Consider the following 16,720-nt stretch of genomic DNA (forward strand, 5'->3'; position numbering starts at 1 on the left):
TGGGAAGGTGCGTATCCTGCTTGATATTTGCATCCCACCTCCTAAAGAGGAAAAAGTGGAAGAGAATGCCTTCTCTTCCTCTCTCCCTTGGCATTGCTTGCAGTTAGCCTGCAGACCGAAGGACTGTTCTGCACAATGCTACTTAATGATAGAATAGCATCCTGGGGACACGCTGATCCCCGGAGGAGCTTTGCTGAATGCAAGGATGGCTTTTGGCCCCTGCTTTTATCTACTAAGATATGGTTTTCTTTGATTCAGAAACTATTTCAAGTGTCCCTGTACAGTTAAATGGAGCCGTTTGAAGAAATGTTCTCCTGCAATCCAGTAAAGGGAAAAGTCAGGGTAGTTAAAAACATTCATCTGAAAGCCAACTAAATGTTTCATTTCATTTTCATGGATATTTAAAGAAATTCAGTTAAATACAGTACATTCAAAATAGAACAATAAATACTTGAAGTGTTAAGATTTTTTTTTTTTTCTGCTTTTTCAGAATGATTTTTCTCATTGGAAGGTTTAATCCAAAACAGCTTGTTTTTTTCTCTACTCTGAATTAAACCACTGACAATATTTTTCCCAATTCTGATGTAAAAACACACTCAGTCATGTTGCAAGCCCTTAATGCCCAAGCACTAGCAAGTATGTAAAAATCATTTGGAATTTGTTTTTCATAATGGAATGCTGAAATACTGGTTGGGGATAATTCTGCATTTCCACCAGTCACTACCCAAAGTCATTAGATGGGACTGATGCAGAAATTGCAGTTGTGAGCACTATAAAATGTTTTTTGTCCATGGAGATGGTAACTACTATTCCTGAGTTAATGTACGTCTGCATGTCCTGGGTAGAAATGTTCATTGATGACATCAGTGTGGAACAAGTGTGTGCAAGGGACACAGCATGTGTCCGACCAAATTTTACAGTGCAAACGGTGTTGAAAGCAGTTGTCATCCATTTGCCCCAAAACATCAGCAGGTATTTAAGAGCTCAATACGTGACTCTTATCTAGACACTCGTGGCTGCCCTTGCCGTGAACAGAAAGAAGCCAGCATCTCTAAAGTGTTCGCTCTCACATGGGTGACTACGGGTGAGTCGTCTTACGGAGAAGTCTCCTTTGAAAGTGGTGTGGTCAGGTAACTTCAAAGTGTTTGAATGGGATGGAGTTGCCCCTTGAAGTGTTCAAGGCAAAGCATGTGAGCACAAGTAGGTTGAAAAAGATGTTTCTCTGGAGTTGGGCTCCATAACTTGATAAATGTGGCTGAGCATAGCTGCAAAATAAAACTTTAAACTTTGATGGTTGGGGGTGAGGGGGAAGTTTGTTGGGGAGAAATCTTATGAAGGTGATGATATGAGATCATATGAAGGTGATGACTGTTAAATATCAGTGTTGCTGGAAAGAAAAAAATCCTATTAAAACTCCCAGGAAAAATATAATTTTAATACAATTCAGTCCCCCAGAGAAGGAGAATGGAAAGCAATTGAGATTCCCTGCCATCTGTAATGTAATACCTTGATTTATGGCCAGGTGGGTGTATTGCCTTCTGCACATTCCACATCCTTTCAGCGAAAAGAAAATCACTTGGTGTTTAACAACCGATTTGTTATCCTTTCTAATTAAACAAGTAGAAATAAGGAAACACACCATTTCGGTACAATCTGAAAATAAAGCTTTGTTTAGAAGCCGTTATCAATTGTATTGATCAGAGGGGCTTAATCACAGATGTAATTTGATGTGTCAGATAGATTAGTCACTTATTAAGAACACCTGATGGTAGCGCTGAGATCGATCACTGGCTCAGGATAAGCAGGTAGATTTCCACTGATAAAGAATAACGTCTGTCTTAACGCTATTTTTTCTTCAAACACCCATTCTTTTTAGTGGCTGTATATGCATGAGTGAAATGGGTGCTTTCTTTTCAGATTAAATCTCTGTGTTTTCAGTGCTGGTAGCAGGTACCAATTGCTGATCCTGGTCTCACCAGCGCTGGACCACAGGACTGCTGTTTATTATTAGCAGGATGGGAGTCTCTCTGTTCCCTATTAGGAATGTGATTCAGTATCAGTCAAGTTACCCACATTTGAGGAGACTTTAGCAGGGTCACAGGAGAGACGCAGGGGTCACAAAAGCCTGACCACCTCTGATGGGAAGAGGTTAGCTGTTCAGCACAGGAAGGGCTGCAGAAGATGCAGCTGGGGAGAAAACAGCAGGGAAGACCAGTTTAAGCTGGCTGTGTACACAGGAGAATAAAACGGCTGTGAGATCAAAGTCTGCACTTTAAAGGAAGTTTGTAACCATCGGAGGATACTGAACAGCCTTTCTGGAGGTCTGCAGGAAGGAGTGTTTTATTGACTTCATGGCAGAACTTGCCCAGTTTATGAAAGGGTGTGTAGGATGCAGTTGCGTATTGCAGCACGAGATTGGATTTCATAAGCAGGACTGCCCTTGCTGTCCTCTGCCTTGTTATGCTTTTACCTCCACGCTGAAATAAGTAGTAAAGATGTAAAGTTAAAATTGTGATTCAATGCAGAAGTGGATTCTTTACCATTAAAATTTAGACTAAATAGACTGACACCAGTTTGTTTCACACGGGCAAATAGCCATTGCATGGGAATGACTTTTGGTGAGTGATTTCTTTCACTTGATTTTATGTAGCTCTAGTGTATTCTGGCCAAGTGTAGGCATCTCTTTTAGGATGTGATGAATCATGCTCAGATTATCTTGCCTGTTGACGAGATCTTCGTTTACTATGACGAGACTCTTAGTGAGCAGCTCAGCTGTGTTGGAAATAACTACACTTTGCAGATGATTCCTGTCCTGGTGTTCCAAGCAAATCCCCTCTTGCTTGGAGGGGATTTGGCCAAATGAGGTGAAGTCCCAACTCCATCATCAGGAGTGATGAATCTGTTCATTCACATACAGAATTGCATTTCAGGAAGCTAAACGTTCACTTGGGTATTTGTTAGATGATCTTTCAAGCCCTTTGGCCCCCAAAGAGTGCTCACAATATAATTTGAGGCATTACTAAAAAAAAGTTCTGAAAAGCCTGTTCCTGTGCCAGTGGCAGGATTCTTCCCTGCTCAGTGCAGGAGATGAGGTACAAAATGCCTTATCTCAATCTTGGTGTAGTCTCTGTTCCTAAAGGACCTAAAACTCAGCTCGGTGAGGCTGCTTGCACCATTCCTATGAAGTGACGTAGAAGACTGGGTTTTGACATTTTGGAAAATGAGGTTTGGTTATTCCTCCCCTTATCATGCAGCCAAGGAGAAAGTGTTGCTGGATTGCATCACACACAGATGTACCCGAGTGTTGGACTAGGAAAATTTGTGGGTTTGTTATGGGTAAGGTGTCTGGCTTTCCTTGCAGAAAATGGGCCATTCTCATGGCAGGCATGGCTGGGATGCACTAGATAAAATACCATGAAGACACAGATCATGTCTGCTTGTAATGAAATCATGCAAGTATGAATCATTAACTGTGGATGCCTTAATTTCCCACCCTAAATTTATTTTAATCCCACTCCATGCTGGTTTCCCTACGAACTTTGCCTTGCTTGATATCCTTAGATTATTGCAACTACAGCAGCACTGTTGCCGCAGTTAAGGTGGCTCCTGGATCTCTTGGACTTAGTTTTCCTATTTAAATTAGAAATAATACTATTTTCCTATCTAGCAGGGGTGAGGTAAGAACAAACACATTGAAAAGTGTCCAGCTGTTTTATGATTTGATCTTACAAAAGTACTGTGAGTAGACAGGGGAATGGGAAATGCAGTATTTTGGCTGCACATAGAATTTAAAATTAGAGGAAGCTACTATGTGTCTGGAAAGAAATAACACCCCAAAAGAGAAAATTCATGGTTAGATTGCCTCTTCTCGTTCTCCACCTCTCTTCTCCCAAATAAATCTGTACATACTATCGTACATCAATCTGCAATGGCTGCGGGTGCAGGTTTTTGTGGATGATGTTTTCCCAGGAGCTGCTTAGGGAGTTCCTTGGGGATGCTCGAGTTATATCTAACATATACAAAGCTGTGCTGCCCTATATGCCAGTGCCAAGCAATGCGGTGGTATAACATCCATTTAGCTCAGCAGCATCTGGGTGCAGTTACACCACCAGCGACTCTGCAGCACTGCTCTCTGCAACCAGTAGCAGGTCAGGTTTGGGGGTTCAGCTGCATTGTTCAAAGGATCTCCAGGTCATCCCAAATTTTCAGCAGCCAGTGGCTGTTAGAGTCCTGCTTGGGCAACTCCAGGATGAGTTCAGCCAAGTCAGTCCCAGGACCTGAATGCCTTCAGTGGGAGCTCTCTCTGCTGCCCTGCTGGTCCAGCACGATGAGGTTTTTAAGAATTGCTTTGTAGACAGGCGTTTGCGCGCTGCCAGCAGCTGCTGTGATAGCAGGCTGCGAGCTGCCCAGTAGCTGCTTGGGCTGTCTTCTTTCCCTTTCTCTTTGCTCTCTGGCTGTACAGGGCTGCTTATTGGGTGGCATCTCCCACCACCGCAATGTGAAACAAATAAATAAGGCAATTCCACAGCTTGGGGTTCTCCAAGGCTCTGAGTAGTTTTAGGAGCTTATAATAAATAGAGTTCTTCAGTCCTCTGCATTACTTTGAAAATGCTTACAAACATATTTCAAAAGTGCAGGCAGCAATTCCAGCCCCACTTAAACCCAGGCTTTTACTCCAGATGATACTTTTTCAGCCAGGACATCTGCATGCAAGATGGACTGCTTAGCTGGTAGTTCAGTTAGTAGCAGCAGAGAAGCTCTCCCAAGGGTTAGGCTGAAAGGGATCTTGCTTTTTTCTTTTAAAAGCCAAGAAAAGCAAGCAGGTCTAGGTTGGTTGGCTCAGCTCATTATCTGTTTATCCCATTATTGCTAATCACTTCCCTCTGCAATCAGGTATTCTTTAAGAAGCGGGAGAGTAATTTAGGGATGGGAGTTGAATGAAGTACTGTGACTCGTGTTTGAGTGGGATGAGCAGCTCTGGAGACGATGCCGCTGTGCAGGAAGCATGGCATCATACGGTAAACAGCCTTCATGGAGGGTGGTGGGAATAGGAGGCAGCACTTGGGCGCAGGAATCCTGACCCAGTTTTGGAGTTTAATGTCATGGAAGTTTGAATATGAGGGAAGATATTTAAGAGCAGAGAGGAGAGCTTTAAACCACAGAAGACTCGTGACACCAGAGCCTGATGACCCGAGGAGATGGGATGCAGTTTTCCGCATTAACATAGTTCCTTGGCTTAATATCACAAAATCACTGAGTTTGGTAGGGACCTCCTGATATCTTCTACTCCAAACCCCTGATTAAAGCATGGTCAACCAAATCGGGTTGCTTAGGGTCATGTCCAGTTGGATTTTGAATATCCAGGAATAGAGACTCCACAAACCCTACGACTTGTTCCAGTGTTTAAGTATTTTAACAGGGGGAAAAAAAATCTTATGTTTAAATGGAATTTCCTGTTTTCCAGTTTGTGCCCATTGCCTCTCTGTTTTCTTTGCTTTCTCCTGAACACCATCGGATATTTATACACATTGATAAGATCCCCCCCAAGTCTTCTCTAGGCCAAACAGTCCCAACTCTCTTAGCCTTTCCCTCATATGTGAGATGCTCCAGGCTCTTAATCTGCTTTGCAGCACTTTACTGGATTCTCTCCAGTATGTCCATGTCTCTCATGTATTGGGGAGCCCAGACATGGACCCAGCACCCCAGATGAGTCTCACCAGTGCTGAGCAGAGGGGAAGGATCACCTCCCTCAACTTACTGGCAACACTCCTCCTAATTCAGCCCAGGATACCATTCACCTTCTTTGTGGCAAGGCCACATTGCTGGCTCATGTTCAACTTGATGTCCTCCAGGACCTCCAGGTCCTTCTCTGCAAAGCTGCTCTCAAGCCTTTATGGGTGCATGGCACTATTGCTTCCCAAGTATAGGACTTTGCAAAAGGGAGAACATTCAGCTTTATGTGGATTCTAAATTCTTGCAGAAATGTAAGTGAAACAAGCTCAGAACTTTACAGCTGGAGGCTGTCAGCATCTCACAGAGTCAGACCAGAATTTAGTCCATCTTTTCCCCACAGTTCAGTAGAGATAGCTAAGATGATTTTCTAAGTGTCAATGAAAATTGCCAATAGCCATCAAGGAGCTGCTACAGTCAAGCTGCTTCTGATACCTAAAGTACTTCAGCACTGCACTTTATATTTGCAATCTAGACCTGTCTGTCTTGCAAGCAGAATTTGAAACCTGATGAAAAAGTCAGAAGAATGGAAAACATGGGAAAAAATAGTGCCAATCCCCCTCCCAATGCCTGTTCATATCTGCTTAACTTGTACATGCTTCACACTTGTGGGCAGTAGAGCTGAGTCCTGCAAGCTCATCACCAGCATTGTCCCATGCAAACAAATCCAGGTGGGAAATGGCCCGTGTTGTTTATTCTCTGTAAACTGCTTTTCCTGAACCACAGGCCTAGAGCGGAGGCTGGCTTGAAAAGCCAAATTTGGAGCTTTGGGTTCTGTGTCAGTCTCCCTTGAAGAAGTCAAGGCGTGTTTGATGGGAGAAGAAGCAGTGAACATATGGAAATTAAAAGTCAAGCTGGAAAAACGTTAATGAAGTTTAAATGAGGAGTTTGTTTATTCATCACCATCTGTTTATAGTGCAGTAAGATAAGAAATAATTTAATAGTTCCTTGCTTGCAAAAGTTCAAGTGAATTCTCACCTTCCAGTTGCATAAGACCTCCTGGGATAGATGATGTGTCAGTTGGATTTGTATGATGGTCCGGTTATCAGCAGCTCTCCAGGTGTTCCATCACTAGCGCAGGCACTACATGGCTGATTGCAGCTCAAGCACTTGAGGCAGTACACACAGCAGGGTGGAGAAGGAGGGCGGATGGACCACACGCCCAAGGCTGGGAAGGTGCTGTGTTTTCTGGCTGCATCAGGGTTGTACGTCTCTGAGACTTGTGAAGTCCTCATGTGGGTGTTCCTTACACCTTCGCATACATGAGGTTGGATGTTTTCGTTAGCAAAAGGCCACTGGTTTAAACTTATTAGCAAAGGGAGCGTCTGGATGAGCCACTGAACTGGCAGACTTGAAGGGTGGTAGCTTCCAGGGGAAATACACTTCTTGGCAGATGTCCGAGGGGGACTCTGGGTAATAATGTAAGGTGGCACTGGTGTAGCCGGAGGAGAGACCTGTCTCCAGGCTGAGAAGGTCTGCAGAGAGGCCTTGCTTCTGGGCAAGCAGACAGGGTTGTCCCCATGGTTCAGAGCAGTCAAAGAAAAAAGTCGAGAAAAATAGTCAGACCCTTGGACAGGGGTTGTCTCTTGTGAGCCCTTAGAGCTACACGTCAAAGTTCTTATCAGATGCTCTTGGATAATCAGTGTGGCCTCCAGTTATTTAAGAATTTTGTAGGGCTCTCATAAGTCTTGTACCATATCCACCAGCCCCTCCAAGAATCTCATATATCCTGGGACATCAGAAATGGCATTAAAAGGCTACTGCTGGTCAGCTAAATCAAGCCCTGAGGATCCAGTCAACTTATTCAATGAAGCCTGGAGAAGAATTTAGTTCAGTCTAAAATAAATACCTACATTTGATCTCCTTAAAGGCAAAGAGAACCTCTTGGTTTCAGACTTGCTGTGACGAGCAGCATCAGGCAACTTCCAGACATCAGTCCTCCCCATTCCTGGACAATGTGCCCCCTCCTACAACAGCAAAAAATTCAGCTGTGTGACATCAAGTCCTTAAACCCCAGACTCTTGTTTATCTCTCTTAGAGGATCAGTACCAGAGTCAAGGTGCCTTTTATTTAACAGAAATTTTTCTTCTGGTTATTGGGCAGTGGCCATGATACTCACTTGGGACAGGCCACTGCATGGTACCTCCAAATGGTCATCCTTCATTAACGCTTTCCTCATTTGCTCTGGGACTCTTCCCAGCCACCAACACTTTATGCTGCAGCTCTTACAGAGGTGGAGCCTGCTCTCTTGAATTTCAAAAGAAAGAAATCTGCCCTGTAGTTTTCAGAGGGTAACCTTCCCTTCACCACACGAGGAAAGTTTGCGTCTGAAACATGAGAAGGAAACATGTGTTGCCATGGTGGTAAACGCAGCTTCAACCCTTAGATGTGAGCAACCCCCAGAGTTTTTTGTTGACTGCTCCAATGAAGTCCAAAGCCAATGGCCATTCTTCCAGGCCATGACTCTCTTTCTGAGGTAATAGTACCCAGAGATGTCTTCCCTACAAAGCTGTTACCTGACTGTCCATCCTTGCTTGGTAACCCGCTGCTCGAGGAGGGTGCACCTCTCCACTGAGGACTGCTAATTCTCAGGTACCTCCTCAGTTGCTTGTCACTGTCTGTACCTACCCTGTCACTTGAAATCCAGACACCTACCAGCGACGGGATGGAATTTAAACACAGATCTACACCGCACCTCATTATTCTCTGTAGAGCTAAGCACTGATTTTTGCCTTGACCTCACCTTTCTACAGACACAATCATATGACATTACAACATCTGTTTTATGCCTTTATATGCTGTCGGGGTGGAGGCTTTGCTTTTGTTTTGCCTGTTGCTGACATGTCCTGGCTGCAAGCTTTCTAACAGTGTTTATCTGACTTGGGAACAGCTGTCTTGTGGCTTGTCAGGATTAACAGCCATTTAGTGGACATAAGTCTTCTACTGAAAAAAGGCATTTTAGTTTGGAGAATATGTAACATTTTTAAATGCCATCAGACTTTTCGGTTGCTTCTTTTTTAGCATGGGATAATGTATAAATGCACACAGCCTTAGTTACGCAAAGGTTATAAAAATAAGGAGAAATGCCATTGCTACAGGCCAATGGAAAGCAAATTCTAAGCATTTTCAAAGCTCTGGATAATTGCTCAGATGAAATCCATCTATGCAGAGCTTTTGTTTCTGACAACGGCTTGTATTTGTCCCACTCACGTCCTGTCAGATTTCTGGTTAAGAAATCTCTCCTAACTCATCTTTTTTTTATTTTTGTTTTCCCACTGACTGTATCAGAACATTTTCATGATGGTATCCAATCTTTTTATGTAGGATAAATACATTGGAAAATGTTGCATATGCCATAAGTTTTGTCGAACTCCCGTTACAATATATGGCCGAGATCCAAAACCTGCTGCAGCCGGTGGAGATTTTTCCACTGATTTTACTATGCACTGGACTTTTTGTAGTTTAGGTGCTTTTATTTCTTGATACCCAGACCTTTTAACATAGGAAGGTGAAATTGTGGAGAACATGAGAAGCTGAGATCAGAGGTACCATGCTTTACATCCACCAGGCCTATATAGGCTTTCTATTATGGAAATCTTCTAAATTATCGATGACATTTCTACAGAGCTAAGGTACAGGGCTTCCACACAGCCTTTCCGGCTTCTGCAGATGCCCCTCTAGATTTAGCACATTCCCAGCACAAACTCCAGCACATTTAATATCAAGAGACGGATCATGAAGATTTTACATGGTGAAGCTCTTTCCAGCTTTGTGTAAGGACTGCAGTATCTTCCTAGTAGCAGGGCAGGCAGTCTGTGGCTTACAGTTTGTAGAGGAAACTTCCATTTTACTCTTCCTTTTTTCAGTGGGGTGTCATATCTTAGCCCAGTATTTACCGTGAAGAGCAACACAACATTGGCTGAAAATCTCCTCCATTGCAAAGCACGTCATTTGGTCTTGAAGTTATAGGATGATCTTTTAAAGTAGCAACAGGGTAAGATTCCTCTTAATCGTGCCATAATTGCTATAGGAGACCTCTCCACGTCTTACTCCAGATTGGTAAGTCATGAGCACATTGCCAAGGGGGCTGTCACTTGCCTGTTTGCCTTCAATGAGCAAGTCAAACCAGTTGGTCAGTGGGAGGATTTGCACTTCATTAGAGCGACCAGGTCCCCTGAGCTCTCATCTTGATGCTACCATTCAAGTTGCCATATACATTTAAGCAAGTCAAGGGATTCATGCAGATTGGACTAAATGTTGGAAAGTTGAGGAAAAGTCTCCTGACTCTCAGAGCACTCAAACCATCAGTGAGATGCATCCTGTCCTTGCTTCACCTGTTTTATTAGGAAGACCCACAAAATCTATAATACTTTCCTCCTTGCAACATCCCTGTCTCCTTCTGGTAGGCAAGACAGTGAGGTGCGGAGGAGCTGCAGCCTGGGTGAGTCCCGTTTTAGATTTACCTTATGGTGGTAGTCACCTTCGCCTCCCTAACAGTCAAAAAAGCGTTGATGGAGGTTGAGCCTAGTCATCTTAACTACGAATTGCTGTCTGGAGGTGCCAACATGGGAAAAGCCATATAGGAAGGGAAGGCACCTAAATTCAAAGTCTGGTTCTCTATCAATCCAGTTCTCTATAAATCCAGTTCTCTATAACTTCTGGAAGAGCAAGGGGGTTTGAGTGAGGAATGAGGAAGCCCTGGAATAATCCTTTAAGCATGCTCCATGTCAGAGCACTAGAGATCTCTCTCTTGTTTAGGTGCTGGTGATCTAAACCAGTAGAGATCTCTCTAAACTGGAGATAAGTTCTTTTTGACAACTCACTTTTTGTAAATCTTTGTCTTAAATCTTGGATCTTTTGTTTCAGTTTACATGTTCTGGAAGTAGGCAGAAGGGCTCAGCTCACAAGTTTGATTTATAAAAAGAGTGATCTGGAAGGATGAAAAAAGTCAAGTATTTATTTAGTTTGTTGGTTAAATAAAGGCTGAAAGATTGGAAACTTTTTATTTTTTTTTTAACTTGTTTCCTAGTAGAAGTTGATGATGGAAAAACTCGTAGGATTTTCATGCTTAAAAATAATCCTCCAGAAATAGTCTCTGGTGATTTCTTTCACGCTGTTTAGAATGACTCAGTCTGGGGGCTTAAGGTGAGGTTTCCTTCATATGTCTTTGAGTCAAATTTCTGCAAACATTTAGGAAGAAAGATATCTTTTCATATTTCCTGTTGAGTGCTTGGACAGCTTTCTCTTGAAGTCACTGCAGAAGTGCAAACCAGTTTTTATAGCGAGTAATGGTGTTCTTGTTACTCTCTGGCTTGTACACAGAGTGGGGAAAATTAAGTCGATATCTTTGTCTTGCCATGGATATTGAGACAAAGTCCAAGGTAAATTCTTTTCACTTACCTTTAACCTGGGGATCCTTTTTCTGCTGAATTGGGACTGCAGATCCCTCACTGGGGGATGAATAAAGGAGCATCAGTGTGCCACAAAGAGCACATCAGTGGTGGGAAGGAAATGCTACAGAGTCAGGGTTTTGCACGTCCTGGCAGGATTGTGGTTTTCCTTTGGTGAAGTGGTTTCTCTGTCACATGCTGCCTACAGTGCTGGAGTGATAGCAGGCAGCATGACAGGCAAAAAATATCCAAATTAAATGCAAAGCTGTGGAAAGTTGAAAGGAGAGCTCTGGTGGGGGGATGGGTTTGCTTCCAAGCAGACTGTCAGTGTGGATAAAAATAAAAAGGTGATGAGACGGAGCTGGGGGAGAAGAGATGCCCGCAGGATGCTTGAGTGTATGAGTGGGGCTGCGGGGAGGAGGGCACAGCAGTGACAACGGGAGGGAAAGGGTTGAATTTTGCAGGGAAGCGTGGGAGGATTCGTGTAGTGAAACTTTGGAGCCAAGCTAGCCCTGGTCAAACCCAATCTGTCACAGAATAATAAGGTAAAACCCTATTCTGCAAGTCCATGGCAGGGCAGGATGGGGTAGAGTTAAAAACAGAAAAGATACAAGGCAGAAATGATAGGGAACTGCTTCCATGCTAGAAGCACCTAAATAGGCTAGGACACTTCAGCTTGAAAAAGAGATGCCTGAGGAGGGATATGAAAGAGGATTTTATGTTTTTACTCTCCAGGGAAAGGCATATTGTGGTTAGGTTATGAATATTTCTGTCTTTGTAAAAGAACTAGGCAATTCCTAATGAAACCAGCAATGAGCAGGTTCAAAGCGAATTCAGAAGAGGATGTATTTTTTTCTTTCAGTGGACACTTTAGCTGTGAAACTCCTTGGTTGTGAATTTTAAAAATTTCCATGGGTTGAAAAGCAAAATGAAATTGCATTTAACTTAAAAACTTTATGGAAGAAAAAGAATCTATTTAAGGTATTTTTTCTTATTACATACAACCTTTAAGATGTAAATATATCATCCCTGATTCAGGAAGTCTCTGCTCATTGGAGTCTGGGGCAGTAGTAGTAACCCAAGGCTGGTGATGGGTTTTCCTAGCCTCTACTGTGACAGAATTCAAGCTGCTTGTCTGGAAATGACTTAGTAGATTATTACAGGGACTGTCTTTTGGGGTCTGTTTTCTTCAGTCAGCCAAAAGCTTGGTGCTTGAGTGGGTCAAGAAGGTCAATGCAATAACAACTGGTTGTAGTGAGACCAAACTGAGCAAACCAGGAGAGAGCACCAAGGCTGCACTTCTGCATGAGCTGTCAGTGGGAGAATAAACGTCACCCGATAGCTATTTACAGTCCTAGCTCCAGAGACGTTGGAAACTGCCTGCTGATGTCAAATTGGAGCGAAAGTGAGTTTCCATTGCAAGCAGACCAGCCTGCGATGGCACCTTGTGATATCTCAGCTTGGCTTAATCAAACTGCACCTTTGCCTTGTTGTTATCTGCCTGTGGGTGGTGAGAGGTATGCAGAGATCCCGAGATACCCCAGGAGTCAAGCGAGTATCTTTGCAACTGAACGTGGATTCAAAGAGCAAAAGTCTTGTGTGTGAATGTCCTTCAGAAGACACCAGGAGTAACCCCATTCATTAGGGAGGATTTGGTGCGAATGAGAGATGTGCTGAAAGGTCTTTTTTTCTGAATTGGCAGTTCACCTGGGTTAAGAGCGTGTCTGGCACCAGCCTACATTCATTTCCTTCCTCAGCCAAACCTAGTCACATCTCAGAGCCGTGCCAGAGCTCTGGAAGTCATGTCTATTCATGAAGGAAAGTTATCCTCTGATCCTTCCTAGATAAGCTTTGACCGTATATTTTCTGTAAGTGTAGACGTGACCCAAATAAATGTTTGTTGCATTCTATTCTGCTGCTTCTGCAGACCACTGTATACCTGTGCCTCATGACAACTGGCCTGTTTTCTGTTTATTAACCTTTTAAAGGGAGAGGAAATGAGGGCCCGAGCTCTGATTCACATTTAGAGAAGACAGTGGAAAAGATTATCACCTTCTGCAGCTGTGGTGGGGTTTCTTAACCCACTGCAGCCAGGACTGTGTCAGTGGTCTTCAACCACTTCTGCTTCAGAGCCTCTTAGAGGAAGGCTCTCCAAAGCCTAGCTGAGGCTGATGCAGCCGTTGGCTTGCACTTGGGGCACTTGACTGGCAAAGAGGGAGGCTGAGCTGCTGAATGTAAAGATCTGAGCTCCAGCATGTGGCCGCCCATTCATTTGTGGTCCTACTTGAGCAAGACTTCAGGACCCCATTTCAGGAGGGAGAGAGGTGGCTGCTAGTAATTACACTAGCTGCACAGCTTACAGTGCGATGATGAGCAGTTTGATCTGTTTATCTGAAGTAAGGTTAAAAGGCAGCTTCCTTAGAGTGAACAATTTCTCCGTGCAGCCCTCCAGAAGAAGGTATATGGCTCCAGAGAGCACTTCACGTTCTACCAGGCAAAAGCAGGACAAAACCGAGTGTCTGACTGGAAATCACAGTTAAAATAATTGAAAAGGAAAAGACTCTTTCATATATTTTTTTTATATATATATATATATATTTGTAATGACAAGAGTTTAAAGAGTGTACCTGATTATGCAAGGACACGGTAAATGCTACCATCTTGAAAAAGTCACACGCTTGTTTTTACACAGTGTTTCTCCAGACTCACTTGTGATCCTTTTTGAAGCAAAACACAGCCCTTGGCAGTGTGTATCCCTTGGCTTTTGATAACAAGCAAATGAGCAGAGCGGTTCTTTGGATTGAAATGGAGTTGAAGGGGAGGTGTGTTCATGGCTCATTTCCACCTGCTGCCTTGATAAACACCTTTGTATTCTTCCTGCAGTGCAAGGAAGAAGACAACATCTGTAATTAATTAATGGAGAAGCACTTAGTAATCACCAAATGTGATTTAATCAGGCAAAACAAATCGTCATCTTTATTGCATCCATGAAGGCCAAGAGATGCCACAGGGAAGACAGAGATTTCCCTTTTCCAAGGCACATTGCAGCTGTTTCTGCCCTCAAATCATTTTCTCAGGTATTGATCTGTCACAGTGACATGAGTGAATATTGCCAGCCAACCCCCTGATCCCAGCAGTGTGCCAGCTAAGGTCTGTCAGTTTTGGAGAAAGACAACCGTTTTCTGGAAGGTATTTGATATAGGCTGTCTGTATCCTGGTTTGGATGGACAGGCGAGCAGTAAGCGTTGGACTGCAAATGCAAACAAAGCATCTTGCAGGTGTCAATCTTCATGTTGTTCCAATTCATTAAACTGGAGTTACTCATGGAGGCCCTCTTCTAGTCCTTGGAGAGAAGAGGACACCTCCAAAGGATGATTCATTTCCTGAACTTTAGATAACCATCCTACGGTGACGCGAACTGCCAGCCACAGCTCTGGTTTCCATTGCTTTCTTCAGATTTACATGTCTGACTTTTAGATGCATAAATTTAGGGATATGAATCCCTCCTTTAAAACCTGGACCCTTCCTGGCAGCTGCCCAAATCGTGTCAGTGCATCTTGGGGGGGCAGTAGGGAAGAATGGTGTTGGAAGAGCTAATATGCAGATATGAGAGGTCTTTACAGAAGCAATAATTTTTAAAGATCCACTTTGTTTGTTTTGCAAGACCAGTCTTGTGCGTCTTTATTTTAATGAAAAAGAGCTTTTGTTACAAAAGTGAATACCTAAAAGACTTTCTCATGCATCACAGGTGGTAGTGAAAAATGCTAACACAGAAAAAGATACGGATCACAAAAATTCTAAAAGACCGTAATTCAGGACATTTAAAAATCCATCTGATACTACCACCTTGTATTTTATTTTGCATTATAACCTGTCCTGAGGTAATAGGTGCACTATAATTTGTTGAGGTTGATGGAGGGAAAGATTGTAGAACATCAAAGATCCTGTCATTAAATCATCTATTTTCCATGGGCAGAATATCTAATATCTTAATACTTTTGGAGCTGCTGGCTGTTTGGTGGCAGATAAGTATGCCGCTGTGGAAACTGAGCTTTGCACCAGATAGTAGAAACCTGAAAACTGAATTTTAATGAACGCTGCAGAAGAGCATGCATGAAGAAGATACCGTCAGTCATTCCGCTTTTCAGGCTCCGATAAACTCACCTCAGGACTTCATTTCAAAAGTTCTGTTTGCTCATGAAAGAAGGAAGGAAAAACCTGTAAAATAACTTTGAAAGAGAGCTGAGGGTTCTTTTTCAGCTTCAAAGCATTTTCGTGTGCTCTCTTTATTGATCTGAGACAGCACGCTGCCTCAGTCTGGACAGACTGATGATGACACCAGCCTTTTTCTTAGCTCAAGTAGTAAAGATGATTTAAAGGAGGAATTTCAGATCGGGATATAATTACCACGAAATGCAGCTTGACAGTGGTTTTCATAGTTCCCTTTCCTTACGTGTGAAAAGTATTTTCTCAAAGCTTTCTTCTTCATATTCTAGTTTCCCTTGTTAGGCTGTTGACCTTAACAGCAACACGTTAGTCACATTTGAGGAAGTGTTGCAATCTAATGGGGCATGACAAATAACCGAGACCAGAGGTGCTATAAAAAAGCGAGGTCTGTTGACAACCCATCTATCCAACCCGGGGAGTGACTGAAGCGCCTGTCTGTTGGAAATTTAAAGGGAAGGAAATGTTTTCAACATTCTAGTTAGAACTGTAATATATGTAACATGTTGAGACAAAAACACATCTGAATTTTTTTTTAATTGAAGTCTGCCAACTCCTTTTGGCGTCGGTGCTAATGTTACATTATTCAACAGTGCAGCACGGATGTGATACCTTTTGAGAAAGCAGAAATAAAAGGACAAAATCAGAACCACATATTATAACTCTCTAGGAAGGACATGCCTGATGATTTTTTTCTCCCAGAAAGTTTTTATTCAATTCAAATAATCTTCAGAAATACTTAATTTTAACAAAATCCAATGTTTTCTCCCTGAAGTTAGCTCCATTGGTTGTATTTTCATTCCTAGATTGGGTAGCTAGGAGTGGACTACCCTTCCATAGAGAGCATCTCCTGGTGACAGCACGGTGCCCCCTCAGCCTCCCAGAGTGTTTTGTGCCTTCACTCTTTTTAAGGAGGAAAACTGCTTCTGGGGAAGGGATTTGGCTCCTGATCCCTTGATTGTCATAGTGTCCCCTTCCTGCTGAGCACATCCCCTGTGCAATCATCTCATTTCAAGGGGAAGAAAAAGCTAGTCACAGAAGTTTGGGGGAAGCAGAGAAGAAGGGGAGAATGTCTCACATGTTCAGACTAGGTGTTTTAATGCAACGGGGAGAGATAAGGGCAAGGAAGAGTGATATTTAATTAGGCATTTCTGCCTTTTTTATGTAAAAAAGGCACTGTTCTCTGTTAACTCTGATTTGCCTGGTTCTTGCACCCATCTGCTGTTCTTTCTCTGCTAATTTCTGGAAAATTACAGACACCACCAGTGCTGAATTTCATGGACTGAGGTAGCTGAAAGCCACATGTTTAAATAAAATATTTCTGTGCCTTTCTTTCCAAAAGGTGCCTGCACCGAGGTGGGAGGCTCCACGTGCCT

At 43.0% G+C, this 16,720-nt stretch overlaps 1 protein-coding gene across 1 annotated transcript in view; it reads left to right on the forward strand.

The window, feature by feature from the left end:
- LOC104634085 (vasoactive intestinal polypeptide receptor) overlaps positions 1-16,720 on the forward strand; it is a 121,932-nt gene that overhangs the window by 37,321 nt on the left and 67,891 nt on the right. The gene's annotated exons all lie outside the window — the stretch shown is intronic.

Source organism: Balearica regulorum, chromosome 2 (genome assembly GCF_011004875.1).
Source record: "Balearica regulorum gibbericeps isolate bBalReg1 chromosome 2, bBalReg1.pri, whole genome shotgun sequence".
Classification (NCBI taxonomy): Eukaryota; Metazoa; Chordata; class Aves; order Gruiformes; family Gruidae; genus Balearica; species Balearica regulorum.